This window comes from Cherax quadricarinatus, chromosome 33 (assembly GCF_038502225.1).
Source record: "Cherax quadricarinatus isolate ZL_2023a chromosome 33, ASM3850222v1, whole genome shotgun sequence".
Lineage (NCBI taxonomy): Eukaryota > Metazoa > Arthropoda > Malacostraca > Decapoda > Parastacidae > Cherax > Cherax quadricarinatus.
In genome coordinates this window covers 4938423-4965969 of record NC_091324.1, presented here as the reverse complement: position 1 = coordinate 4965969, position 27547 = coordinate 4938423, and the positions used below count along the sequence as shown (strand labels likewise).

The 27547-nt window shown below is 44.5% G+C and overlaps 1 long non-coding RNA gene across 1 annotated transcript in view; it reads right to left on the bottom strand.

The window, feature by feature from the left end:
- Window positions 1–1113: 1113 nt before the first annotated feature.
- LOC138853537 (uncharacterized) overlaps window positions 1114–27547 on the bottom strand; it is a 402016-nt gene continuing 375582 nt past the window's right edge. The window contains exon 3 of the long non-coding RNA XR_011392707.1: window positions 1114–2326. This is a non-coding gene — a long non-coding RNA (uncharacterized lncRNA). The remainder of the gene's footprint in view (window positions 2327–27547) is intronic.

Here is a 27547-nt window from a genome sequence, read left to right as displayed (position 1 = left end):
TGAACATAGGAAAAAGTATGATCAGAATAATAAAAAAAATATATAGATAATGAAAGATTGGATATCAGATTGGAAAGAGGGAGAATGGAGGAAGCAAACATATTCAGATATCTGAGAACAGACGGGTGTATGAGATGAGGTAAATCGTAGAATTAACGAGGGGGAAAGTGGGTGGTGTATTGAGGCGTCTATGAAAAAATATTTATCCATAGAAGCAAAAAGGGGAATGCACTTGAGTACAGTGATAATAACACTGTTGAATGGGTGAGGGATGGGTTTCATAATCTCTAGCGAGGAGGAGGAGGCAGTGATGTGTCTGAGGGGAGATGTGTCTTAAGGGGGTTTGGGCATTAAGAGAGGATGGAACAAAATAGTATAAACTAGGAGGGTGTATAAATCTGAGGAAGGAAGTAGGGGCTCGGTTCGTTTCAGGAAAGATTGGAAGGAGGGGGTAAAGAAGGTTTAGAGCGCTAGGGGCTTGGACATCTAACATTCTTGTGCGAGTGCATTAGATATGTGTGGATGCAAGTATCTTTTATGACGATGTATTATGGAGTGCGAAAAAGGTAACATGAAGGGATTTAGCGAAACCAGTTATCCTGACTCGAGTCCTGGAGGAGGAAGGTACAGTGCCTGCACTCTGAAGGACGGGTGGGGATGGTGCAGCTCGGAGGGCTATCCAAACTGTCATGTCAGCACGCTTCTGGCAAGACAGTAATTATATGAGCGACGGTGAAATTTTAATGGGAGGCGACCAGTGTCAAAAACAAAAAATCCCAGGTCTACACACGTGTCTAATTTCACTCCTGTCGTTATCTGATGTCATTTCTTACCAGGCGATAAATTCTCTACACACAAATTTTGTATATATATATATATATATATATATATATATATATATATATATATATATATATATATATATATATATATATGTATACAGCTCTAGGATATTTATCGGTTTCATCGGATTGATACAACGACCCAGAGAGAAACTTATCCTTAATATATATCCTTGTACTGCCAACACACACACACACACACACAAGACAAAGAATGTCTTGTAACACAATAAAAGGTAAGAAAACCCAAGTTTCACTTATGTTCTTTCTTTAATATTTGGTCATGTTTCCATGTGACTTGATGAAGATTTTTAGGCGGTTAGGTACACAAATTTTTTTTAATCCATTTCCTCAATAGAATTTTTTCACCTGGCACTGATGATGTGGTCTTGGAATGGTGCGTTGCTTTAATATCATTCCAACAGTTTTCGATGGGATTCAGGTTAGGACTGTTTCCTGGCCACTAGATAACATTGAGATTATTCTCTCGGCACCGTGCATGAAGTGTGTGCCGCCATGAATCTTGCGGAATGTAAAGAAATTATTCCTAGGCACATCCACTGTATGTACTGTACACACTCCACAAGTAATGCGTCGCATTCATAACATCTTTTACTCGTGATTCTACCCAATTATCTAAATGACATTTCAGGAGGTTGATGGAACAGGGTGTTAAAAGGTTAAAAGTCGCCTGCCTGAAATGCTGTACGACCTATGGCCTTTCTGATTACTGTGCATTTTGTGACGCAGTGACTGGAAATAACTGAAATATCAGTAACAATCCAAACCTTGTGACGACGTCTCGGTCCATCCTGGACTATTGTCCAGGATGGACCCAGAAGGCTGTGTTCGATTGCTGTATTTAGAGTATAGGAAATGTATAAGTGGAGTAGCCAATTGTCATAAAATAGCCATTGATGAATTAATACCGTCTATTCTTCACTAATTTCTGACCATTTTATTCAAGTCTGTGATTAACTGACAAACTTGTGTGCATTTTATTATACATACTGAGCAAATAACTTTTAATATAACCCAGATATAAAGTAAAACCTTTATTTATACGGCAGGGTTCCCAAAGTGGTCAATATCGACCCCTGAGGGTCGATGGGATTATCGAAGGGGTCGATACATGACTAGGGGTCAAAAGGGCGTCCGAAAATGTGGGCGTCCGAAAATTTTGGAGATGTGGGGCAGCCCCACATCTCCAACTTCTACAGCAGGCGTCTACACCATCCCCTGTGGATTCTGTCCCAAGAAATATGTAGGCGAGACAGGAAGAGATCTTGCGGTCCGCCTGAACGAGCATCGAAGTGTCTGTAATAGGGACGATTTAAGGTACGCCTGTGTCCTCCACAGAGACTCCACGGGGGATTTGATGAACTGGAATGAGGCACAACTTGTTCTCACCGAACCAGCCCTCAGACGCCGGCGGTGCCTAGAAGCCTCATTAATCTCCATCACCGACACAATAGAACGTAACACTGAAAACCACAAAATTTCAAAAACATTAGCATACATGATACTTAAGCAGCACCAACCCAACAATACAGGTGTCACATGATCTCATCGTCTACCCGTCCTCACCCCAACATGGCATTCTTCAGGTCACCATACGCCACTCACACCTCACTCTCCGACTATATATGTTTTTCTACCTCTATGTTAGAAGTGATCAAGGTCCCAGGACCGAAACGTTTTCTAATAAATATGTCATAGTGTTTGCTCACGTGTCTTTCTAAACCAACTTGTCGGTATTTATTACCAAGGGTTATGCCAAGTTCTACATTATTTAACTTATAAGTGCTAGGGTTGTGGACACTACCGAGCTTCAGAACCTTGCAATTATCTACATTGAACTCATCTGCCACTTTTCTGACCAGTTATTGATTTTGTCTAAATCCTCCTGAAGTTCCCTGATATCTACGTTTGAATCAATTATCCTATCTTTGTGTCATCGGCAAATTTGCTCATTTCACTAGTAATTCCCTCGTCAAGATCATTGATAATTATTGTAAACAACAACGGGCCCAAGACTGATCCCTGTGGAACGCCACTTGTTACAGATCCCCACTCGGATTTAATCCCGTTTATGGACACACACTGCTTCCTATTAGTGAGCCATGACTCGATCCATGCGAGCACTTTTCCCCTCAATTCCATGAGCTGCCACTTTCTTTAACAGTCTCTGGTGAGGTACTCTATCAAAAGCTTTACTAAAATCTAAGTAAATAATATTCTTATCGTGATCAACAGCCTCAAAAGCTTTACTGAAGAAAGTTAATAAATTAGACAAGAACGGCCTCTCGTGAATCCATGCTGAGTATCATTAATCAGATTATGCTTATCCAGATGGCTTATAATCTCAGCTATAACTGACTTTAGTAACTTGCCCACAATTGAGGTCAGGCTTACTGGGCGGTAATTTGACGGAAACGACTTGTCCCCTGCTTTAAAAATAGGATCCACATTAGCCATCTTCCACATATCAGACACTACACCTGTCAGACACTGCAACTTCTTGGGATCTTATACTTGGGAATTCTTCTCTTGCCTAACCCTTAGGCACGACCTACTTCCACATTGGACAAATGTGACACCACCTACGACTGTTGCACCTCTCCTGCCTACGGTATATAAGCTACTTCTCCGCAGATATGCTGTGTTCTATTCAAAATTGATGGACTGACCACATCGACTCAAGGCTGAGGGACTGATTACCTCATTCTCCTCCTGTTCTTCACGTTTCTCCTCTGTATGGACTGATGAAGCCACTGTGTGGCAAAACGTTTCCTCAATAGACCCAAGAGTTGCACATGTGTCTAATTTATCAAGATGCCCATAGTTATTTTTAAGGGGACCTATCTTATCTCTAACTTTTGTTCTATACACCTGGAAAAAACTGTTTGGGTTAGTTTTCGAATCCCTAGCAACTTTAATATCATAGTCCCGTTTAGCTTTTATCCCCTTTTTAACGTCCCTCTTAATGTCAATATACTGATTCATAAGATGACCCTCACCTCTTTTGATACGCCTATAAATTCTTTTATGCCCTAAAAGATATTTGAGCCTATTATTCATTTTGGGTCATTTCTATTTGATCTAATTTCTTTATACGGGATAAATGTTCTTCGGGCAGCATGTACAGTGTTCAGAAAACTGTCATATTGATAGGTCTCTTCGTTACCCCGGTCAACAGATACGTGTTCTCTAAGCCTGTTGTAATCTGCTAAGCGAAAATCTGGGACTGTTACTGAGTTACCTCTACTATCATATTTCCATTCAGTGCTAAAGGTACTTGATTTGTGGTCGCTAGCACCAAGTTCCTCTGAAATTTCTAAATTATTAACAAGGGATTCCTTGTGGGATAGCGATGAAGAAATTTCTTGGCAAGTGGTTCAGTTATGTTATAGAAGCCGTTGTTCTGGTTGAAGTTGTTGGATATACAGATAAGTGATGATTCCAGGATTCTTCGGTATTAAGTGTTGTCTTCTCTGGCGATAAGTCTTGCGTTTCTGTAGTTTATTAAATGGTTGTGTTAATTTCGGTGTTGAACACTCATTCCTTGAATTGTCAGATCTGCCTACGTACTGGTGTTCTGAAATACGTGTTTGGAGGTCTCTTGATGTTTCGCCCACGTATAATTTGCTGCAGTCATTACAAGGGATTATGTATACCCCTGCAGAGGATGGAAGCTTGTCCTGTCTATTACTGGTAATGTTCTTGATGGTCGTGTTTGTGGAGGTAGATACTTGGAATAAGGTATTGGAGAAGATGTTGGAAACGTGTTTGGCAATGGAGTTGGTGGGGAGGACTAGGTATCTCTTCTCGTCAGTGTCTTGTCTGGTTGTATTAAAGATGTTTAATGTCCGCCGAAGATGTTTAATACCCAAACTTCACTATCCTCGTCACTTCATCAGACTGCAGACGACGGGCATTAAACATTTTCAACACACCCAGAGAAGACACTGACGAGAAGAGATACATAGTCCTCCCCATCAACTCCACGTTTCCAACATGTAAGTGTATTTGTGTATACCTGAATAAACCTACTTACTTACATAACTTTTATGGTGCCTGGAGGCTCATGTTTCCTAACAGTTGTTGCCTTTGTTCACCTAGTAGTAAGTTGGTACCTGGGTGTTAGTCACCCAGGATGCAACCCACAACAGTTGACTAACACCCAGGTACCTACTTACTGCTAGGTGAACAGAGGCAACAGCTATTATGAAAAATGAACCACCAGGCACCATAAAAGTTATGTAAGTAGGTTTATTCAGGTATACACAAATACACTTACACAGATTATTACACACAGCAGCATATGTGTAGAGAACCTACGATAACCCAACAAAGTCAAAGTGACTATTGGTTGTCTTGTGTCTGTCACCTAACTCATGTCTGCATAAATAACTCATTACGATTGTGACCAGATATAATCTTTTAAATAGTTCATTACTACTGAAAATTATTCAGTAATCAAGTAAGTCAGGGATCCCAGTGGAAACTGCGTTATACTAGGCAATCTACACATGTTGTAATGTATCATAATTTTTGTAACTGTATTTATGTGTACCTGTACCTGAGTGTACTTAATTACTTACTAACACTTTGCGAGCCAGTCCCTGGACCCATTGCGTAATCTTTTGACTACCACCCACACCGTGGGTATGGTGTGGCTACCACCCACACCGTGGGTATGGTGTAGCTACCACCCACACCGTGGGTATGGTGTGGCTACCACCCACACCGTGGGTATGGTGTGGCTACCACCCACACCGTGGGTATGGTGTGGCTACCACCCACACCGTGGGTATGGTGTGGCTACCACCCACACCGTGGGTATGGTGTGGCTACCACCCACACCGTGGGTATGGTGTGGCTACCACCCACACCGTGGGTATGGTGTGGCTACCACCCACACCGTGGGTATGGTGTGGCTACCACCCACACCGTGGGTATGGTGTGGCTACCACCCACACCGTGGGTATGGTGTAGCTACCACCCACACCGTGGGTATGGTGTGGCTACCACCCACACCGTGGGTATGGTGTGGCTACCACCCACACCGTGGGTATGGTGTGACTACTACCCACATCATGGGTATGGGATAACTACCACCCACATCATGGGTATGGGATAACTACTACCCACACCGTGGGTATGGTGTGACTACTACCCACATCATGGGTATGGGATAACTACCACCCACATCATGGGTATGGGATAACTACCACCCACATCATGGGTATGGGATAACTACCACCCACATCATGGGTATGGGATAACTACTACCCACATCATGGGTATGGAGTGCATAATAAAAGATACTAAACTATTAACACCAGTCAGTACATAATTAACGCACAGTCGTGTATTGTTCCAGTCAGTGTATTGTACCTTGTTGTCCTTTGTTGGAACTGTTGTATTAATAGTTCTGTGTGAATGGAAATAAGTCACTGACTGTGTTGGGTTATCCCAGGTTGTCTACACATATGCTGCTATGTATGATAATCTATGTAACTGTATTTGTGTATATCTCAATAAACTGACTTAACAGTTAACTGTAGGTAACCTGAAGGAAGATGATTTATTATTGTTCTGTAAATATAACTTGACAGTGATATATATTAATAAAATGTTTTAACAAACAACAGTTGTTACAGTGGGTGGTGGTGTAAGTGGTAGCGGCTTGGACTCACAATTAAAAGCCCCGAGATCGAACCCTGGACGAGCGAAAACATCGGGCAGATCTCCTAGCACCTGCTACGTACGTGCACCTAGCTCCGTGCACATAGCAGTAACGTTATTCAGGTAAAATTACACACACATTTACAAGCAGCAAATGTATACATTACCCTCCAGGATAACCCAAAAAAGTCAAAGTGACTTATTTCCATTGAGGGTCCTGGTACACGGGTGCTAATCGACTGGTGCGGATCGCATCCTGGGGAGAGAACCCCCCTCAAAAAAAAAACTCACTGGAAATAAGCCAGGCATGATGGCTTTACTGGGTCATCCTGGGTTACTAAGCCTCCGGGTAAATAATCCGAATAAAATATAGTAATTGCAGCCCATTATGACATTAAAGTTTATCTTAAATAACGACAAAGAAAACGGACACTGTCTTTATTTGAAGAAAACGAATATTTTTTGGATAACTATTATATATGTCGATTATTTTCCGGATTCGTCTATTTGGGGTTGCAGGGGTTGAGTCTCGGCTCCCGCTCCCGCCTCTCCACTCACAGCTATTACCAAGTAAACCACTTACAATTACGTTGTACTAATTATAACTACAGTGCAATAATAACTACGCTCCTGGAGAGCGAAACGTTGCCACAATAAAATGTCACATTAGTTTCACTTGTGTCCTTTTACTTTACATATTGTCGGTAATTCTACTAACATTATTACAATAACTACATTAACATATAATTGCAACTAATAACTACATTTTAACAACTTATAACTACACTGTAACAACTTATAACTACACTAACTTATAGCTACAATGTAACAACTTATAACTACAGTATTTACTAGGTAGTTTATACACGTAGAAATAATCACTTGTGAAGTAAGATAATTACACCTCAGCGTAACCATACCTAAACAAACTTACTAAAGAAATTACCAGAGAGGTCTTTCCTTGGCGACTGTCCTGGATGACGACTTCTCGTCTCGATGACGGTACTAGACAGTCTGGCTGGATGACGGTACTAGACAGACTGGGGGGATGACGGTACTAGTCTGGCTGGATGACGGTACTAGACAGTCTGGGGGGGATGACGGTACTAGTCTGGCTGGATGACGGTACTAGACAGTCTGGGGGGATGACGGTACTAGTCTGGCTGGATGACGGTACTAGACAGTCTGGGGGGATGACGGTACTAGTCTGGCTGGATGACGGTACTAGACAGTCTGGGGGGATGACGGTACTAGTCTGGCTGGATGACGGTACTAGACAGTCTGGGGGGATGACGGTACTAGTCTGGCTGGATGACGGTACTAGACAGTCTGGGGGGATGACGGTACTAGGCAGTCTAGGGGGATGACGGTACTAGTCTGGCTGGATGACGGTACTAGGCAGTCTGGGGGGACGACGGTACTAGTCTGGCTGGATGACGGTACTAGGCAGTCTGGGGGGATGACGGTACTAGTCTGGCTGGATGACGGTACTAGGCAGTCTGGGGGGATGACGGTACTAGTCTGGCTGGATGACGGTACTAGACAGTCTGGGGGGATGATGGTACTAGTCTGGCTGGATGACGGTACTAGTCTGGCTGGATGACGGTACAACACAATCTGGGGGGATGACGGTACTACACAGTCTGGATGGATGACGGTACTAGACAGTCTCGGGGATGACGGTACTAGACAGTCTGGCTGGATGACGGTACCAGTCTGGCTGGATGACGGTACTAGACAGTCTGGCTGGATGACGGTACTAGACAGTCTGGATGGATGACGGTACTAGACAGTCTGGATGGATGGCGGTACTAGACAGTCTCGGGGGATGACGGTACTAGACAGTCTGGCTGGATGACGGTACTAGACAGTCTGGCTGGATGACGGTACCAGACAGACTGGCTGGATGGCGGTACCAGACAGTCTGGCTGGATGACGGTACCAGGTTGGCTGGATAACGGCACTAGACAGTCTGGCTGGATGACGGTACCAGACAGTCTGGCTGGATGACGGTACCAGACAGTCTGGCTGGATGACGGTACCAGTCTGGCTGGATGACAGTACTAGAGAGTCTGGCTGGATGAAGGTACCAGATAGTCTGGCTGGATAACGGTACTAGACAGTCTGGATAACGGTACTAGACAGTCTGACTGGATGACGGTACCAGTCTGGCTGGATGACGGTACCAGTCTGGCTGGATGACGGTACTAGACAGTCTGGCTGGATGACGGTACTAGACAGTCTCGGGGGATGACGGTACTAGACAGTCTCAGGGGATGACGGTACTAGACAGTCTGGCTGGATGGCAGTACCAGACAGCCTGGCAGGATGGCGGTACCAGACAGTCTGGCTGGATGACGGTACCAGTCTGGCTGGATAACGGCACTAGACAGTCTGGCTGGATGACGGTACCAGACAGTCTGGCTGGATGACGGTACTAGACAGTCTGGCTGGATGACAGTACTAGACAGTCTGGCTGGATGACGGTACCAGTCTGGCTGGATGACGGTACCAGACAGTCTGGCTGGATGATGGTACTAGACAGTCTGGATGGATGACGGTACTAGACAGTCTGGATGACGGTACTAGACAGTCTGACTGGATGACGGTACCAGTCTGGCTGGATGATGGTACTAGACAGTCTGGCTGGATGACGGTACCAGACAGTCTGGAGGGATGATGGTACTAGACAGTCTGGATGGATGACGGTACTAGACAGTCTGGATGGATGACGGTACTAGACAGTCTGGCTGGATGACGGTACTAGACAGTCTGGATGGATGACGGTACTAGACAGTCTGGGGGAATGACGGTACTAGACAGTCTGGATGGATGGCGGTACTAGACAGTCTCGGGGGATGACGGTACTAGACAGTCTCAGGGGATGATGGTACTAGACAGTCTGGCTGGATGGCAGTACCAGACAGCCTGGCAGGATGGCGGTACCAGACAGTCTGGCTGGATGACGGTACCAGTCTGGCTGGATAACGGCACTAGACAGTCTGGCTGGATGACGGTACCAGACAGTCTGGCTGGATGACGGTACCAGTCTGGCTGGATGACGGTACTAGACAGTCTGGCTGGATGACAGTACTAGACAGTCTGGCTGGATGACGGTACCAGTCTGGCTGGATGACGGTACCAGACAGTCTGGCTGGATGATGGTACTAGACAGTCTGGATGGATGACGGTACTAGACAGTCTGGATGACGGTACTAGACAGTCTGACTGGATGACGGTACCAGTCTGGCTGGATGACAGTACCAGTCTGGCTGGATGATGGTACTAGACAGTCTGGCTGGATGACGGTACCAGACAGTCTGGAGGGATGATGGTACTAGACAGTCTGGATGGATGACGGTACTAGACAGTCTGGATGGATGACGGTACTAGACAGTCTGGATGGATGGCGGTACTACACAGTCTGGATGGATGACGGTACTACACAGTCTGGATGGATGACGGTACTACACAGTCTGGATGGATGACGGTACTACACAGTCTGGATGGATGACGGTACTACACAGTCTGGCTGGATGTCGGTAATAGACAGTCTGGTTGGATGATTGTACTAGACATTTTTGCTGGATGATGGAACTAGACAGTCTGGCTGGATGACGGTACTAGACAGTCTGGATGGATGACAGTACTAGACAGTCTGGATGACGGTACTAGACAGTCTGGCTGGATGACAGTACCAGACAGTCTGGAGGGATGATGGTACTAGACAGTCTGGATGGATGACGGTACTAGACAGTCTGGATGGATGACGGTACTGTAAAGCTACATTCACTAGTGACTGTGGAATTACTAACTGGTATACTCTTCTGCTAGGAGTACCCAACTTGGCTGTTCGATACAGTAATTCTTGGTTCATGACAAAGTCACTGATGGGTGCTGGTGGCTTCACAGTCAGAATAAGATCTTCCTGGAGCAGGAATCGAATCACACCAGACCACATGGGATCTGCTCATTGAGCATTCTTTACATCTTTGGCAGTAAATGAAGGGTCTGCTTATACTATACTAACATGTCGCGATAAGGCATCTGTGACTACATTTGACTTGCCAGGTAAGTGTTCAAAGGTGGGATTGAACTCTTGGATAGTCAAGGTCCATCTGGCTAACCTTCCAGTAGGTTGTTTGTTCTGGAATAAAGGTATCAGTGGAGCATGGTCTGTCAAGACATGAACAGAGTACTGATAAATAATGTCTCGTAAGTGCTTTAAAGACCATACTATTGCTAAAGCTTCTTGCTCAGTTACTGTATAATTACGTTCAGCCTTTGTAAGGACTCGGCTAGCAAATTGTACTTGCCATCAGTCTTCTGAGCTAGTACGGCACCTATGCCAATTGAACTAGCATCAGTTGTCAGATAAAAGGGCTTAGAAAAATCTGGAAATTTCAAAAATTGGAGCAGATGTTAGCTTTTCTTTTAAAGTTTGGAATGCTCTTTCTTGACGGAAGGTCCAAACGAAATGAGCATCTTTCTTAAGCAACTCAGTTAGAGGAGCAGCTATGGAAGAAAAATTGGCAATGAAAGATCTATAAAAACCTGCTAAGCCCACAAAGGATCTTACGGCATCAGCAGTTTTGGGAGTTGGAAAATTTAGTACTGCAGTTACTTTACTTTGGTCAGTCGTAACACCTCTAGGAGTGACTACGTGACCAAGAAACTTAATTTCCGATCTGAAAAATTGACATTTAGACAGTTTGATCTTTAAATTGGCTTCTTCAAGCTTACCAAGTACTACATCAAGTCTTTTCAAGTGTGTATCCACGTCTTTAGACATGATGATTACGTCATCTAAGTACACCATAAGTGTTTGTCGATGAATGGTTCAGAGAACCGACATGTTGATAAATTAGACACATGTGCAACTCTTGGGTATCTTTATTGAGGAAACGTTTTGCCACACAGTGGCTTCATCAGTCCATACGAAGGAGAATCTTGAAGAAACAGGAGGAGAACGAGGTAATCAGTCCCTCAACCTTGAGTCGATGTGGTCAGTCCATCAATCTTGATGGACTGTCGGTTCTCTGAACCATTCATCGACAAACCTGTCAGACACTACAACTTCTTGGGATCTTAATAGTTGGGAATTCTTTGCTTGCCTAATTCTTGGGCACGACCTACTTCCACATTGAACAAATGTGACACCACCTATGACTGCTGCACCTCTCCTGCCAACGGCTTATAAGCTCCTTCTCAGCACGTATGCCGTATTCTATTCAAGATTGATGGACTGACCACATCGACTCAAGGTTGAGGGACTGATTACCTCGTTCTCCTCCTGTTTCAAGATTCTCCTTCATATGGACTGATGAAGCCACTGTGTGGCGAAACGTTTCCTCAATAAAGATACCCAAGAGTTGCACATGTGTCTAATTTATCAACACCATAAGTGTATCTATGAGACCTCTGAAGATATTAGTCATGAGCCTTGAGAACATGATAGGGGAGGATCGTAATCCAAACACCATACGGAGGAAGTGATAATGACCTGTAGGAGTGGGAAATGCAGTTAGCTCTTGGCTGTTCTCGTGAAGAGGGACTTGCCAAAACCCTTGTAACAAGTCCAGGGTTGAAAAGACTTTGTTATCTCCGATGTTACGTAAAAGATCACCCAGTACAGGAAGTGGGAAGCGATCTGGAATAGTTTTCGCATTTAACTTCCTAAAGTCAATCACTGGGCGCCAAGTACCATCCTTCTTAGGTACTAGGATCAAGGGCGCATTCCAAGGTGAATTGCTAGGTGCAATTTGATTGATCAATTCTTCTGCGACAGCAACTTGTGAATGAGGCATTCTGTACGCAGGTATATAGATAGGTCTAGTACCAGGTTCAAGTGGAATACGATGGGACAATAAGTTCGTTATACCCATCTTCTCACCTGGTAAGGCAATGGCTTTACGACGTTTGTTCAACAGAGTCCTGCACCTTATTTTATTGCACTTGTTCTGCAGTGAATTTTCTTTTATTGATATTTTTATGGATTATTATTCTCAGTTCATTATTGTTTGAGTCTTGTTTTTCATTTTATTATTTTTCCTCATATTGTTTTTGTATTATATTTTCATTTTATGCATTCTTAGAAAATATTTAAATTTCCCAGTTATCTCTCGTTGCATACAATTCAGTGATTTTATTTTATAATTTTTATATTGATTTACAGTTTTATTAGTTAATTTCTTTATTAGCAAGAGTACAGACAGCTCATTTTGCATTTAATTCAGTCTTCAGTAATATTTTTACTTGTAAATTTCAATGTATTTTCTTTATCTTGGCCAGCAGTCCCTTACATTGAGTTATCCTTCCTCTTGCAGTGTATCTTAGATTTTTTTTTTATTACTTCTGCAGAATTAGTTGCATCTCTTTTATTTCAATTTTAGCATTTTGTGTCATTTTTATTATTCATTATTTCTGCCTTATTTGTTCTTGTGCAACTTCTTTGCCATTATGCATCACATACCCTCAACTGATACTTTAGTGAATGGCGACACTCAGACCTCTCAGGCTACTGCTGCTGCTGTCATCAGTCCTCATAGTTCCTTAGCGACTGACAGACCGATCCAGACACTGAGACACTATAGTTTTACTCGTGATTCCCTTGATGCGTTACCTTTATTCAATGGCCATGTACATAGTCTTGAAGCATGGTTTACTGCCATTCGTTCTCGTGTTAATGCTCTAGTTGACAGTCCTCCTTCAGAGGAAAGTCTTATCAGACTTGCGAAAGAAGCTCTTCATCGGTCCCCTGCTGCTGTTCACGTTGTTGATCTCCTTGATATGCGAGACTTCAGGAATCTTACTAAATGGTCACAATATGAGGAACTGATTCGTTCTTTCCTTGTACCAGTAAAAACAGCTGATCCATATGTCGTTCTTCGGGAACTAGTGAATGCTACACCCATAACTAATGAATCGTTGAGTGCATTTGCTGTTAGATTACACAAACTTTTATCATTTATCAATGCTGTCCAGTCCTCAGCTTTTGTCCCTGACGAGGATAAACCATCAACAGCATCATTTGCTAAAACAGCAGCTTTTGGAGCAATCAAAGAACTAATGCCGCCTGCTTCCGTGTGTGCTTATGAGGCTAATCCTCCAACTGTGACGATGGAACCACTTACAGCCCTAAATCATGTACGTTCCTTGTGTCCCCAGGGTACTTTCCCGTGTATCAAAAGTAATTTCACACCTATGCCTCAGTCTGCACCACCTCTTGTTTGCGCCACAGCGACAAATCGTGGTCGTCAACCATCGCAGCGATTATCAAGAACCAGTGTACAGAGTCATTATAAACCTCGTAGTATTCATAGTACATTCAGTAACCATAGTCAGCGAACTTGTTACAACTGTGGTTTCCATGGCCATATTGCAATTAATTGTCCTGATAGTCACCCTAAGAGGCGTCGTACTGATGATGAGTACCAGTCAGATCTTCCCTACTGTACTTATCATAGAATACATGGACATGACACATCTGAGTGCAATGCTCGCTACAACCTTCAGTACTCGAGGTCTTTCCATGGCCGTTCCGACCGCAGAACCTGTAGAGGAAACAGACGTCGTGGTTCTCAAACTAACCAGAACAAGGCTCATTCTTCCAATTCGGGGGAATTCGAGCACCCCAGTCAAACCGTCCCATGGTGACAGTAGGTGATGAGTACACCACCCCAGTTCACAATTCCTTTGAAGCCTTAAGCAGTCTCGAAAATGAGAATCCTGCTGATGTTGCTTCACACGTCTCTGACGTAGTTGATTTTGGGGATGAAGTGGAACAAATTTTTTCTGATGACAATCCACCTTTTTGTTTGCACATAACTTCCAATGCAACCACCATAGACCCTATAGTGCAAGCATCTGTTCATAATGCGCCCGTTCATTTGTTCATGGACTCTGGTGCGCAAGTCAATATTATCAGGTCTAGTTTGTTTAGGGATAAGCAGTTACGACATGTCCTTCTCGTAGAACCGACTCATGTGTCCTCCCTTGGTGGAGCAGCTGGTTCTCACCTGCGTGTCCGAGGTCGGACTTCCCTCACCTTTTCTATCCAAGGTAGAAACTTTACTGCTTCCTTCCTTGTCAGCCAGATTACTTTCCCTGGTGACCTTCTACTGGGATTTGCTTCCATGCGAGACTTACGCATTGTGCTCGACCCTTATCGATGGCATGCCCAAATTGACGACTTGGTCGTACCATTTTGGGTTTACCAGCTTGGATCCAAGATCTGCCATACTGCTACAGAGTAAGACATTCGGATTAAGTCCTTACAGGCCAGTGCATTTTCCAGTAGCGTACCCAAGCGGTCAGGCACTGGTGATCCTGTCACTCCTGTCTGTGTTCCTGCAACTTCAGACTTGCAAGATAGTGCCCAGTTACCTTAAGTGTCCGAGGACGCTCTGACTACCTTGAGTGCTGAGCCTATCCCTGCTAGTTCAAGTAGTAGTTTCTCCACAGGGGATGCCTTGTTGGAAAACAATTACTTGCAACTAGTAATGCCATCTCTTGTTGATGTCACATGCCGTGTGCAGAAAGACATTTCTGTCGCGGCTAGTGCCCTCACTAGAGTGTGTGTTGTTGTTGTTCCTAGTGTTCCAGATGGTGATAACATCCTAGTTGACAGTGATTCTTGCAAAGTAAAAGGCCTATTTGTTGAACCATCCTTACATGTTGTAAGAGATAGTAAGATCCATTTCTTCCTAGCTAACACTTCTGGTCACAGTGTTTGTCTCAGAGCAAATACCAATCTTGTTGACCTTGTTCACTATCCTTACCCTGTTCAGGTAGAGGATGAGTTGTCACCTGACCAGTGGGTCGGTGCTATTTCTACTGGGGGAACCTCATCCACTTCACTGGATCAATCCGTTCCACCAGTTGAGGAGAAAGACTTAGCTCCCACTGACTTCCCACACGAGGTCAAGCATTTGTTGACTCTGTTGAACAAACGTCATAAAGCCATTGCCTTACCAGGTGAGAAGATGGGTATAACGAACTTATTGTCCCATCGTATTCCACTTGAACCTGGTACTAGACCTATCTATAAACCTGCGTACAGAATGCCTCATTCACAAGTTGTTGTCGCAGAAGAATTGATCAATCAAATGCTTGATGATGGAGTTATTGCACCTAGCAATTCACCTTGGAATGTGCCCTTGATCCTAGCACCTCAGAAGGATGGTACTTGGCGCCCAGTGATTGACTTTAGGAAGTTAAATGCGAAAACTATTCCAGAACGCTTCCCACTTCCTGTATTGGGTGATCTACGTAACATTGGAGATAAAGACTTTTCAACCCTGGACTTGTTACAAGGGTTTTGGCAAGTCCCTCCTCACGAGGACAGCCAAGAGCTAACTGCATTCTCCACTCCTACAGGTCATTATCACTTCCTCCGTATGGCGTTTGGATTACGATCCTCCCCTATCATGTTCTCAAGGCTCATGACTAATATCTCCAGAGGTCTCATAGGTACACTTATGGTGTACTTAGGTGATGTAATCGTCATGTCTAAAGACGTGGATACACACTTGAAAAGACTTGATGTAGTACTTGGTAAGCTTGAAGCAGCCAATTTAAAGATCAAACTGTCTAAATGTCAATTTTTCAGATCAGAAATCAAGTTTCTTGGTCACGTAGTCACTCCTAGAGGGGTTACGACTGACCAAAGTAAAGTAACTGCAGTACTAAATTTTCCAACTCCCAAAACTGCTGATGCCGTAAGATCCTTTGTGGGCTTAGCAGGTTTTTATAGATCTTTCATTGCCAATTTTTCTTCCATAGCTGCTCCTCTGAGTTGCTTAAGAAAGATGCTCATTTCGTTTAGACCTTCCGTCAAGAAAGAGCATTCCAAACTTTAAAAGAAAAGCTCCAATTTTGAAATTTCCAGATTTTTCTAAGCCCTTCTATCTGACAACTGATGCTAGTTCTATTGGCATAGGTGCCGTACTAGCTCGGAAGACTGATGGCAAGTACAATTTGCTAGCCGAGTCCTTACGAAGGCTGAACGTAATTATACAGTAACTGAGCAAGAAGCTTTAGCAATAGTATGGTCTTTAAAGCACTTCCGAGACATTATTTATCAGTACTCTGTTCATGTCTTGACAGACCATGCTCCACTGATACCTTTATTCCAGAACAAACAACCTACTGGAAGGTTAGCCAGATGGACCTTGACTATCCAAGAGCTCAATCCCACCTTTGAACACTTACCTGGCAAGTCAAATGTAGTCGCAGATGCCTTATCGCGACATGTTAGTACAGTAACTGCAGACCCTCCATTTACTGCCAAGGATGTAAAGAATGCTCAATGAGCAGATCCCATGTGGTCTGGTGTGATTCGATTCCTGCTCCAGGAAGATCTTATTCTGACTGTGAAGCCACAAGCACCCATCAGTGACTGTCATGAACCAAGAATTACTGTATCGAACAGCCGAGTTGGGTACTCCTAGCAGAAGAGTATACCAGTTAGTAATTCCACAGCCACTAGTGAATGTAGCCTTACAGCTAGTTCATGATGTACCAGGTGTTGCGCACCCTGGTATGGATTGTTCAGTAAAACAAGCCAGATTGAAATACTTTTGGCCTCGTATGGCAACTGATATTTCTGAGTATGTTAAGAAATGTAGTGTCTGCATGCAACATAAAGGTAATGCTAATGGTCCTAATCCAATCCAAGTGTATCCAACTACTAGCGAACCATGGGAAAGAGTTGCGCTAGATTTGTTAACTAATTTCCAATGTTCCCTCCAGGGCAACAAACATCTGTGTGTTATGGTAGACCATTTCACCAGATGTTGTGAGTTAGTTCCTATTGCAGATAAGACTGTGGAGACAGTAGCTAAAGCGTTTAAAGAATGCATTATCTGCAGGCATACCACCCCTAAGTCCCTAGTAACAGATAATGGAGGTGAATTCTGTAATGAGATTCTTGAAAATTTGTGTACCTTGTACAAGATCTCTAAATCCACCATTGTTCCTCATCATCCTGCCAGCAATGGGTTAGCGGAACGAACCAATAAGAAAGTACTTGATGTCTTGAGAGCCACTATCAATCCCAACAGTGAAACTTGGGATGAAGTTATACCTGATGTGCAGTGTGCTATAAATTCTGCTTACAATGTTTCTATAGATGACACTCCACATTATGCATTGTACGGTGTAGATAAACGTTTGCCTTATGAGTTGTTATATTCTAACCCAAAACCAAATTACAACCCTGATGATTTCATAGCAACTCGTACCAGCTTAGCTCAAAGTGCTTTTTAGAAGAATCCGTGAAACACTTCATAAATCAACAGCAGAATTTACAAGAGTCGCTAACATTCGAGCAAAGCCGTCCAAAATCAAAGTAGGTTCGAGAGTTATGCTGACTAACTTTGATAAAATGTCTGCAATGCCAAAGCTTGATCAAAAGTTTGTTGGTCCTTATCGAGTAGTTGAACATATCACTGGCAATAAGTATAAGGTTAGAGAAATTAGTACTGGTCAGTATAAAGAATCGCATTTAGATCATATGAAGTTAGTATGTGATGATAATGATGTTCCAACCCAGACTAATGTGACAGACTCTGACAGTCCTCCTGATCCTGTACTCTCTACCTCTGATACTCAGTCAGACGATCAACCTGAATGTCGTTATTCCCTACGTACACGACAGGTATTGAGAAATCCTCAAGTATCATTTGTAACTACCAATTCAGATTTGCCTCAAATACAGCATGAGTTAACCAGTGCAACAGAGTTTGATCCTCCCAGAGATGACACCCATTCTGCATATGTCAATCTCACCCTAGCAGAGTTGGGGTTAAATGTAAATAACCTGTATAGATGAATAATTACAGTATCAACTTATCAGTATTCAAGAATTTTTTTTTTTTGTGTTCACGTTCTCTCCAAATTCTGAGAGTTAACAGTCTAGATTTGAGTGCACCGAATCTGCCTTTCTGTTAAACACTTCTTTCTTTGTATATATTTCTTCCTCAGAATCCGTAGATCACATGAATACAGATCGATCAATCAAATTTTTTTTATCACTTCTATTGTGTAATCCAAATGTTGAGTCTCTCGATGAGTTGTGCTATATCATACCTTGTAATGCATTACAGTTTTATTACAGTTCAATTATGTAAGCTTCCATTCCAATATTCTACTTATGTATGTTATAATGTTCAATTGTTGTGCACTTTGACATTGTATAGAATCAGCCCAAGCCGTACACCTGTTGTCTCTAGTTTGTATTAGCTGTATGTCGGGACGACATACGTTAGCGTCGCCGAGCTCTCAGTAGCACCAGTAACCAGATACCAGTAGATGACTCACTACCAACCGTCTGTGTGAATCACTGACTGTTATTCATGTTGCTGCTGACCATAGCATATTTTTGAATGCCTTACCCGCTAGGCACTGGTGAGTCAGTCTAAGATAGGGAGCAGAGAGAGGCAGGTCGGCTGTTGGCGCTTCCCATACTTCCCGTTGTATATTATACGTACTACAAGCATACGCGAGTATTTTTACCCCATCCACGTAATCGAACCCACATGACAGTACCAGTCTGGCTGGATGACGGTACCAGACAGTCTGGCTGGATGACGGTACCAGTCTGGCTGGATGATGGTACTAGACAGTCTGGATGGATGACGGTACTAGACAGTCTGGATGGATGACGGTACTAGACAGTCTGGATGGATGATGGTACTAGACAGTCTGGATGGATGACGGTACTAGACAGTCTGGATGGATGACGGTACCAGACAGTCTGGAAGGATGACGGTACTAGACAGTCTGGATGGGAGACGGTACTAGACAGTCTGGATGGGTGACGGTACTAGACAGTCTGGATGGATGACGGTACTACACAGTCTGGCTGGATGACGGTACTAGACAGTCTGGCTGGATGACAGTACCAGACAGTCTGGCTGGATGACAGTACCAGACAGTCTGGATGGATGACGGTACTAGACAGTCTGGATGGATGACGGTACTACACAGTCTGGCTGGATGACGGTACTACACAGTCTGGCTGGATGACGGTACTACACAGTCTGGCTGGATGTCGGTACTAGACAGTCTGGCTGGATGACGGTACTAGACAGTCTGGCTGGATGACGGTACCAGTCTGGCTGGATGACGGTACTAGACAGTCTGGCTGGATGACGGTACCAGTCTGGCTGTATGACGGTACCAGACAGTCTGGCTGGATGACGGTACAAGTCTGGCTGGATGACAGTACTAGACAGTCTGGCTGGATGACGGTACCAGTCTGGCTGGATGACGGTACCAGACAATCTGGCTGGATGAAGGTACCAGACAGTCTGGCTGGATGACGGTACCAGTCTGGCTGGATGACGGTATTAGACAATCTGGAGGGATGACCTTACTAGACAGTGACTGGATGATGGTACCAGTCTGGCTGGATGACGGTACCAGTCTGTCTGGGTGACGGTACCAGACAGTCTGGCTGGATGACGGTACCAGTCTGGCTGGATGACGGTACTAGACAGTCTGGATGGATGACGGTACTAGACAGTCTGGATGGATGACGGTACTAGACAGTCTGGAAGGATGACGGTACCAGACAGTCTGGCTGGATGACGGTACCAGACAGTCTGGAGGGATGACCTTACTAGACAGTCTGGATGGATGACGGTACTAGACAGTCTGGATGGATGACGGTACCAGACAGTCTGGAAGGATGACGGTACTAGACAGTCTGGATGGATGACGGTACTAGACAGTCTGGATGGATGACGGTACTACACAGTCTGGCTGGATGACGGTACTACACAGTCTGGCTGGATGACGGTACTACACAGTCTGGCTGGATGTCGGTACTAGACAGTCTGGGTGGATGACGGTACCAGACAGTCTGGCTGGATGACGGTACTAGACAGTCTGGCTGGATGACGGTACTAGGCAGTCTGGCTGGATGACGGTACTAGACAGTCTGGATGGGAGACGGTACTAGACAGTCTGGATGGGTGACGGTACTAGACAGTCTGGATGGATGACGGTACTACACAGTCTGGCTGGATGACGGTACTAGACAGTCTGGCTGGATGACGGTACCAGACAGTCTGGATGGATGACGGTACTAGACAGTCTGGATGGATGACAGTACTAGACAGTCTGGATGGATGACGGTACTACACAGTCTGGCTGGATGACGGTACTACACAGTCTGGCTGGATGTCGGTACTAGACAGTCTGGCTGGATGACGGTACTAGACAGTCTGGCTGGATGACAGTACCAGACAGTCTGGCTGGATGACGGTACTAGACAGTCTGGCTGGATGACGGTACCAGACAATCTGTGGATGACGGTACCAGTCAGTCTGGCTGGATGACGGTACCAGACAGTCTTCCTGGATGACGGTACCAGTCTGGCTGGATGACGGTACTAGACAGTCTGGCTGGATGACGGTACCAGACAATCTGTGGATGACGGTACCAGTCAGTCTGGCTGGATGACGGTACCAGACAGTCTTCCTGGATGACGGTACCAGTCTGGCTGTATGACGGTACCAGACAGTCTGGCTGGATGACGGTACCAGTCTGGCTGGTTGACAGTACTAGACAGTCTGGCTGGATGACGGTACCAGTCTGGCTGGATGACGGTACCAGACAATCTGGCTGGATGAAGGTACCAGACAATCTGGCTGGATGACGGTACTAGACAGTCTGGATGGATGACGGTACTAGACAGTCTGGATGGATGACGGTACTAGACAGTCTGGATGGATGACGGTACTAGACAGTCTGGAAGAATGACGGTACCAGACAGTCTGGAAGGATGACGGTACTAGACAGTCTGGATGGATGACGGTACTAGACAGTCTGGCTGGATGACGGTACCAGACAGTCTGGCTGGATGACGGTACCAGATAGTCTGGAGGGATGACGGTACTAGACAGTCTGGATGGATGACGGTACTAGACAGTCTGGATGGATGACGGTACCAGACAGTCTGGAAGGATGACGGTACTAGACAGTCTGGATGGATGACGGTACTAGACAGTCTGGATGGATGACGGTACTAGACAGTCTGGCTGGATGACGGTACTACACAGTCTGGCTGGATGTCGGTACTAGACAGTCTGGGTGGATGACGGTACCAGACAGTCTGGCTGGATGACGGTACTAGACAGTCTGGCTGGATGACGGTACTAGACAGTCTGGCTGGATGACGGTACTAGGCAGTCTGGCTGGATGACGGTACTAGGCAGTCTGGCTGTATGACGGTACCAGACAATCTGGCTGGATGACGGTACCAGACAGTCCGGCTGGATGACGGTACCAGTCTGGCTGGATGACGGTACTAGACAGTCTGGCTGTATGACGGTACAAGCCTGGCTGGATGACAGTACTAGACAGTCTGGCTAGATGACGGTACCAGTCTGGCTGGATGACGGTACCAGACAATCTGGCTGGATGACGGTATCAGACAGTCTGGCTGGATGACGGTACCAGTCTGGCTGGATGACGGTATTAGACAGTCTGGCTGGATGACGATACCAGTCTGGCTGGATGACGGTACTAGACAGTGACTGGATGACGGTACCAGTCTGGCTGGATGACGGTACCAGTCTGGCTGGATGACGGTACCAGACAGTCTGGCTGGATGACGATACCAGTCTGGCTGGATGACGGTACTAGACAGTCTGGATGGATGACGGTACTAGACAGTCTGGATGGATGACGGTACCAGACAGTCTGGAGGGATGATGGTACTAGACAGTCTGGATGGATGACGGTACTACACAGTCTGGATGGATGACGGTACTACACAGTCTGGATGGATGACGGTACTACACAGTCTGGATGGATGACGGTACTACACAGTCTGGATGGATGACGGTACTACACAGTCTGGATGGATGACGGTACTACACAGTCTGGATGGATGACGGTACTACACAGTCTGGATGGATGACGGTACTACACAGTCTGGATGGATGACGGTACTACACAGTCTGGATGGATGACGGTACTACACAGTCTGGATGGATGACGGTACTACACAGTCTGGCTGGATGACGGTACCAGACAGTCTGGATGGATGACGGTACCAGACAGTCTGGATGGATGATGGTACTAGACAGTCTGGCTGGATGACGGTACTAGACAGTCTGGCTGGATGACGGTACTAGACAGTCTGGCTGGATGACGGTACTAGACAGTCTGGCTGGATGATGGTACTAGACAGTCTGGCTGGATGACGGTACTAGACAGTCTGGATGGATGACGGTACTAGACAGTCTGGCTGGATGACGGTACTAGACAGTCTGGCTGGATGATGGTACTAGACAGTCTGGCTGGATGACGGTACTAGACAGTCTGGCTGGATGACGGTACTAGACAGTCTGGATGGATGACGGTACTAGACAGTCTGGCTGGATGACGGTACTAGACAGTCTGGCTGGATGACGGTACTAGACAGTCTGGCTGGATGATGGTACTAGACAGTCTGGCTGGATGACGGTACTAGACAGTCTGGATGGATGACGGTACTAGACAGTCTGGCTGGATGACGTCTCAGTAGTAGTAACCAGTTACCAGTAACCAGTTACCAGTAACCTGTCCGTTGACTCAACGACCAACCGTCTTGAGTCACGGTCGTTCATATTGTGCTGAGCTGACACTATTTCAAAACACCCACTACGGGGTACTGGCCAGCCGCCTGGTCAGTTTTACGAGTGTAGCCAAGGAGATAGGTACGGCTGCGGGCTCTGTCCACATATCAGTAATTATACGTATAACAGCCTACGTGAGTATTTCTACCCTAATCCACGTATCGAACTCCCACATGATAAATGGTGTACAGCGGTGTGGAGCGTGGATTTACGTTTTTAAGGGTAATTCAAGGCGTTTGAAGACTGTTGTGAGTGGCCGGCAGGGTCAAAGGTGTATGCCCTCCCCTCACACCCTCCAGCCAGCAGCTTATACCCTCACTCACTACCTACTGCCTGCAAGCCTGTTGCAGCCGTTTCAAGCTTCCTGGCTTAGTTCGTGTGCTAATTGCTTCATCTCCGAGGGGTTGACCCGGATTTTGCAATTAAGCCAGTCAGTAAGCCAGACTGTGGAAGTGAACACCAGTCAGCCTATCATCCAGCCTGTCTCCTGTCATCCAACTGCTCCTCCGTGCTTTGTGCATCGTTACACGTCTTCCAGTCAGCCATTCTCGTGGGGTAAGCCAGTCAGCCAACCCAGCTTCTAACCCAGCTGAGAGAGAGAAGTAAGCCACGCAGTAAGAAGTAAGCCAAGTTCCTCTGAAGTATTGTGTATCTCGCTTTGTGCTTCCTGTTGGATGCTAAGAGTGGTTTTTACCATTCCTGTGGCATAGAGTGGGTTAAGACATCTTCGTGGGTGAGTGAGGTACGCGGCAGCCTCACCGTCCCCCCCCCCACCACCACTCTCCCACCACCCGGGGTGCGCGGCAGTACCTCAGCGAGAGTCATACCCACCACTCTCCCACCACCACCAGCCATCCACCCTATATACTTGTGGTTGTTTGCACCCTTGTACCGGGTCCTAGTACTGTTTTGGCTCACATAATTGGTCAAGAGATTGTAGCTGGTGCCAACGAGATAAAGCCAGTTATGTGAGTTCGCCTAGAACGCACATTTCTTCCGACAACAGTGAATATAGGAGGCGTCATCACCGCGCGGGACACCATACCACTCATCCCCCGTCACCAGTCACCGCCCGTCTCCTACTCTCGACTTCAGTGATAATTTCTTGAGACATTTTCTTGCATTTAAAGACATTTGCGTGTGTGAGACATTTATAGTAAATTGTTGTGTACTCTAAACCTTGTGTTTTCAGTGTAAACGCAGTATTTCTTTAACTCAGTATTTTTCCAATATTTTTCAGTGTTTTCACTTATCTTATATTATTTTATCCTGTGTTTTTCTTTATGCTATTCGTCTGTCGTAAGTATTATTGTGTAGTGTACCAGTCAGTCACCCTGTGTGAAGTGATTCAATTTTTTTTTATTGTATTGTCATTGTATTTCATGCAGTGATATTCACCCCAGTATACCAAATTTTCCATTTATTTCTATGTGTGTCATTTTTTTTCGTATGCCAACAGTGTCTCATTTCTCTAATTTTTTCGCAGACTGTGTACCATTATTTTTGCCAGCAAAATTTTTGTCGTATCAGTCACAGCAAGATTTTTGTTGTATCAGTCACAGCAGGATTTTGTTGTAAGAATATTAATTTAAGAAGTGTGCTCCGTCATTGTAAGTGTTATATTCCCTGTTTTGTACCTGTGTTTTAATTTTTTTCATATTTTTATATTCTTGAACAAATTCACTCTTGATGTAATTTCAATTACTTTTAACGTAAAGTGTTTTTCTTACTCTGTTTGAGTAAATTGTTTTGTCTAATTTACAATTAAGAGTTAAAGTGTTCAATCAGTTTATTTTTTTGATCTTCATAATTTTAATTCATTATTTTACCTGAGTTTTCCCAGTGACACTGTATTACTGCAGTGATTATTTCTATACTTTATTTTGTTGCACTTGTTCTGAAGTGAATTATTTTTGAACTTGTTCTGCAGTGAATTATTTTCTTTTATTGATATCTTGTGAATTATATTTTAGTTTTGTCTATGCATTCTTAGAAAATATTTAAAATTTCCCAGTTAACAATTTAATAATTTTATTTGACACTTTCACATTGATTTAAAAATTTAATTAATTAATTTCTTTATTAGCAAGAGTAAAGACAGCTCATTTTGAATTTAATTCAGTCTCCAGTAATATTTTTACTTGTATATTTCAATATAAATTTTTTTTCCCTTGGTCAATAGTCCTTTAAATTGAGTTTTCATTCCTCTTGCAGTGTATTTAGGTATTATTCTGCAGAATTAGTTGTATATCTTTTCATTTCAATTCTAGAATTTTATATCATTTTTATTGTTCATTATTTTTGCCTTAATTGTTCTCGTGTTACTTTGCCATTATGTCTCACATACCGTCAAGTGTTACTTTAGTGAATGTCGACACTCAGACCTCTCAGGCTACTGCTGGCCCTGTCATCAGTCCTCACAGTTCCTTACCGACTGACAGACTGACTCAGACACCGAGATATTATAGTTATACTCGTGATTCCCTTGATGCGTTACCTTTATTCAATGGCCATGTACATAGTCTTGAAGCATGGTTTGCAGCCATTCGTTCTCGTGCTAGTGCTCTAGCTGAAGGTCCTCCTTCAGAGGAAAGCCTTATCAGAATTGCTAAAGAAGCTCTTTATCGATCTCCTGCTGCTGTTCACGTTGTTGATCTCCTTGATATGCGAGACTTCAGGAATCTTACTAGGTGGTCACAATATGAGGAACTGATTCGTTCTTTCCTTGTCCCAGTAAAAACAGCTGATCCATATGTCGTTCTTAGGGAACTAGTGAATGCTACACCCATGAGTACTGAATCGTTGAGTGCATTTGCTGTTAGATTAGATAAACTTTTATCATCATTTATCAATGCTGTCCAATCATCTTTTCTCTCTGAAGAGGCTAAACCATTTACAGAATCAATTGCTAAAATAGCAGCTTTTGGAGCAATTAAAGAATTAATGCCACCTGCTTCTGTGTGTGCTTATGAGGCTGATCCTCCAACTGTAACGATGGAACCACTTACAGCCTTAAATCATGTACGTTCCTTGTGCCCCCAGGGTACTTTCCCTTGTATTAAAAGTAATGTCACAAATATGCCTCAGTCTGCACCACCTCTTGTTTGCGCCACAGAGACAAATCGTAGTCGTCAACCATCTCAGAGATCATCAAGAACCAGTGTACAGAGTCGTTATACACCTCGTAGTATTCATAGCACATTCAGTAACCATAGTCGGCGGAATTGTTACAACTGTGGTTTCCGTGGACATATTGCAATTAATTGTCCTGATAGTTACCCTAAGAGACGTCGTACTGATGATGAGTACTCAGATCTTCCTTACTGTACTTATCATAGAATACATGGACATGACACATCTGAGTGTAATGCTCTCTATAACCTTCAGTACTCTAGATCTTTCCGTGGTCGTTCCAACCGCAGAACCCGTCGAGGTGGCAGATCTCGTGGTTTTCAGAATAACCAGAACCAGGCTCATTCATTCACTTCTCAAACTCACCAGAACCAGGCTCGTTCTTCCAATTCGGGGGAATTCGAGCGCCCCAGTCAAACCGCCCCATGGTGACGGTAGGTGATAATGAGTACACCATCCCCGTTCACAACTCCTTTGAAGCCTTAAGCAGTCTCGAGAATGACAACCCTGCCGAGGTTGTTGCTTCACATGTCTCTGACACAGATGATTTTGGGGATGGAGTAGAACAAGTCTTTTCTGATGACAATCCACCTTTTTGTTTGCACATAACTTCCAATGCAACCATAGGCCCTATAGTGCAAGCATCTGTTTATAATGCGCCCGTTCAATTGTTCATGGACTCTGGTGCGCAAATCAATATTATTAGGTCTAGTTTGTTTAAGGATAAGAAGTTACGACATGTCCTTCTTGTAGAACCGACTCCTGTGTCCTCTCTTAGTGGAGTATCTGGTTCTCACCTGCGTGTCCGAGGTACGACTGCCCTAACCTTTTCTATCCAAGGTAGAGACTTCACTGTTTCCTTCCTTGTGGTCGACCAGATTACTTTCCCTGGTGACCTTCTACTGGGATTTGCTTCCATGCGAGACTTACGCATTGTGCTCGACCCTTATCGATGGCATGCACAAATTGACGACTTGATCGTTCCATTCTGGGGTTACCAGCTTGGATCCGAAATCTGTTATACTGCTGCAGAGTATGATGTACGGATTAAGTCCTTACAAGCTAATGCATTCTCCAGTAGCGTACCCAAGCGGTCAGGCACTGGTAATTCTGTCACTCCCATCAGTGTTCCACCTATACCTTCAGAATTGCAGGATAGTCCGATGCCTCAAGTGTCCGAGGACGCTCAGATTGCCTTGAGTGCTCAACCTATCCCTGCAATGCCTGCTAGTTCGAGTAGTAGTTTCTCCA